The sequence below is a fragment of the Dryobates pubescens genome, unplaced genomic scaffold, assembly GCF_014839835.1.
Source record: "Dryobates pubescens isolate bDryPub1 unplaced genomic scaffold, bDryPub1.pri scaffold_79_arrow_ctg1, whole genome shotgun sequence".
NCBI lineage: Eukaryota > Metazoa > Chordata > Aves > Piciformes > Picidae > Dryobates > Dryobates pubescens.
Window position 1 is genome coordinate 86,131 of NW_026530798.1, and position 3,513 is coordinate 89,643.

At 53.6% G+C, this 3,513-nt stretch overlaps 1 pseudogene; it reads right to left on the minus strand.

Moving 5' to 3' along the window:
- Positions 1-2,028: 2,028 nt before the first annotated feature.
- LOC128899843 (olfactory receptor 14A16-like) lies at positions 2,029-2,960 on the minus strand (annotated as a pseudogene).
- Between the last annotated feature and the right edge of the window lie 553 nt (positions 2,961-3,513).

Genomic DNA, 3,513 nt, shown 5'->3' on the forward strand with positions numbered 1-3,513 from the left:
TAGTCCTTAGGTATGTGTCCAAGCATTGTCCCTCAGGAATTCAGGAGCCAGGAAATCCTCCTTAGGTAAATATCCAGGTATCGTTCCCCAGGAAATCTTTCGGTGCATTCCTGTGTGTTTAGGCAGGGGTCTAGTTGGAGGTGGGGAGGGCCTCCACCTTCCCCTTCTCCATCTAACCTGCCCACACACCCATTACACATCTCGCCATCCTCCCTTCATGGGGGTATCTGAAGCTGGAAATGATCTTGTCCTGAAGGTGTGATGGCTGGGTCCTTGGGCCATTGTTGTAGGCCAGCTGCAGTCAGTGTTATCACAATGCAATCGCAAGGTGATTTGCATCCAGGATTGGTCTTTGCACCTTCTTTCCAGTGGCTCTGCCCAACAACATATTGTCTGGGCAAGCAGCAAGTGATTTTATCTTTGTTGAGTCACACAAGGAGTTTAGACTCTTACACTTGGTTAAGGTCCAGGCACAAAACATCCCCTTCTTTCCCCTACCCATATGGGTTCAGCAGTACCTCTCTTGTCCTGCAAGGGCCTGCAAATGGCTGCAGAGGTGTTTAAGCCTTCACCTTCCCAGGGACTGTGCTGAGGGTGACCAGCCTGCAATGTTCCCCACCCTCCTGTTTGGTGTTCTTGAAGAGGCCTTTGCCAAGGAGCCCAGAACCTCTGGGATGGCTCTGTGCACATCTCAGGGCACAGTCCAGCAAGGGTGATGTGAGCAGACAGGAGCCTGCCCAAGCCATCTGAGATGAATCTCCCTGGGCCAGTAGGGTTTGTTCTGGGGTGACACACAGCAATGTCCTAGCTCTGTCAGGTGTCCACATCTGAGCTGGCCTCATGGACCCCTAATGGAGTGTGGGATGTTCAGAGACAGAGTCTTTCCCCATCACTCACACAGGCCCTGCCCTGCAACAGACTAAGAATCTCCTTGGCCTCCTGCTGCGCCTGCCAGAGGCTGGGAGGCTCCTCAAACCTCCAGAGCCTTGGCACCCCCAGCAATAGCTGATAGTGTTTGCTCACTCAGATTCACCTCAGCTCATCTGCTGACATCTCATCTGCACAATGCAAACAGGCACTGCTGACCTCCTGAGGCCATGTCCTCCTGTGGAGGGACAAAGAGCCTGTCCAAGCTGAGTGTGAGTCTACTGCTGGAAAAAGTGGTTGTAAAGGCTAGTCTAGGATGACTGCCCTGGGACAGCTTCCCCAGGCTGTGCAGTGAACAGAGATACAGATCAGAGCACGCTGTGCTGCTCCTTCAGGCCTCTTGCAGGAGGCCTCTCTGTGTCAGCACACTGCTGTGTGCCCCAGCCCTGCACACTCACACTTGAGCTGTTCCCTGCTGTTTGCATCCCTGGGACGCTTCCTTGGACCTGCTCTGGAGAGAAACTTTGGATGAAGCCCTAAGCCTTCAGACTCTGCCCTGAGCAGATCATCTGTCTTTGTGGAACTGCTCTTGGGGCCAGCTCAGTCAGAGTAGTTCCCATGGCCTGTCCCTGCCTGTACTCACAGGGCTGGCATGCAGGAGAACAATGACCAAGCTGCCACAGCACTCAGGCCTTGCACTGACCCAGGAGAGGCTGGAATTGGAAAGAGAACAGCCCTGGAAGTCCAGGTGCTGGTGCTCCCTGGCAGTTCTGCTGTGCTGGGAGTCTTTGCCCCTCTTCCTCTGCACACAGGACCTTTCCCTGAAGCTCCAGAGGCTTGGAGGAAGGTACTCAGGAAAAAAAACTGTTACTGAAAGGGTCTTTATTTATTTCTATCCCCCAAATAAGCACAGGACCTGACCTGAAAGCCCTGGAGAAGTCCTGGAGGAAGGATCTCAGGAAGGAAAATGTTAATGAAAGGTTCTTTATTTTAGTAAGCAAAGAAAGAGCAGAGGTCCTGCTGCACAAACTCTTGGTCAGCAAAGCAGAGAATGTGTTAGAAGAGGGATGACAGTTTGATAAAGAGTGAAACACCACCACAAATTACAGAGGCCAGGCTGGGCCTGCACTGAGTGACATCAGAATTGCTCTGCAGAAGAATTTATTGCTTCTGAAAGCATCCAGGGATCAGTTTGCTCAGGGCAGCCTTCAGCGCCTGATTCCTCAGGCTGTAGATGAGAGGGTTCACTGATGGAGGCACCACTGAGTACAGAATTGACAACACCAGATCCAGGGATGAGGAGGAGATGGAGGGAGGCTTCACGTACGCAAAGAAGACAGTGCTGATAAACAGGGAGACAACGGCCAGGTGAGGGAGGCAGGTGGTAAAGGCTTTGTGGCGTCCCTGCTGAGAGGGGATCCTCAGCACTGCCCTGAAGATCTGCACATAGGACACCACAATCAACACAAAACAGACAGATGAAAAAGAGACAGTAACCACAATAAGCCAAGTTCCCTGAGGTAGGATGTGGAGCAGGAGAGCTTGAGGATCTGGGGGATTTCACAGAAGAACTGGTCCACAGCATTGCCCTGGCAGAGGGGCAGGGAAAATGTATTGGCTGTGTGCAGCAGAGCATTGAGAACCCCAAAGGCCCAGGCAGCTGCTGCCAGGTGGAGACAAACTCTGCTGCCCAGGAGGGTCTCATAGTGCAGGGGTCTGCAGATGGCAACGTAGTGATCGTAGGACATGATGGTGAGGAGATAAAACTCTGCTGTAACTAGGAATACGAAGACGACCACCTGCACAACACATCCTGCATAGGAGATGTCCCTGGTATCCCACAGGGAGTCGGCCATGGATTTTGGCACAATGGTGGAGATGACACCCAGGTCAAGAAAGGAGAGGTTGAGGAGGAAGAAGTACATGGGGGTGTGGAGGTGGTGGTCCCAGGCTATGGTGGTGATGATGAGGCCATTGCCCAGCAGGGCAACCAGGTAGATGGCCAGGAAGAGGCAGAAGTGCAGGAGCTGCAGCTGCCTTGTGCCTGAGAATGGCAGGAGGAGGAAGTGGGTGATGGAGCTGCTGTTGGCCATCTGCTGCCTCTGGCCATGAGGCACTGTCAGAAGAAAAGGAGACAGTGACAAATCAGAAGAGAATTCTCTCAGCACAACCAAAACCACTCCCCACAGACCCTCCCCTGTCCCCTGCTGCTGCTTCTTCTCAGAGACCTTCCTTCAGCTCCAAGGCTGAAGCACTGCTTGGTCATGGCTTAGGGTAAAAGGCAAGAGTGGGAGAGCTCCCCATGGACTCTAAGTCACCCTGCTCTGCACCTCAGCTGGAGGGTGACCATGCTCCCATGTCAGCCTGAGAAGCCACCAGACACTGCTGAGAGCAGAGGCACCCACCACACACCACTCAGTGTCTCAGGGTCTCAGCATCCCACCTCTAGTCCAGGAGACACTTGGCTCAGTGTCCCCTGGAAGGCAACACAGCCTGGATGGACACCTCAAAGACTCAGCCAAGGCATGACCATGGCAGCTCCTGCAGTCAGCTCATTGCCAGCCTCACAGCCTGCACTGCCCAGAGCTTCCCAGGCTGGAGGACATCTGGGACACCTCATTGCTGTGGTTCCACCTGCACTGAAGA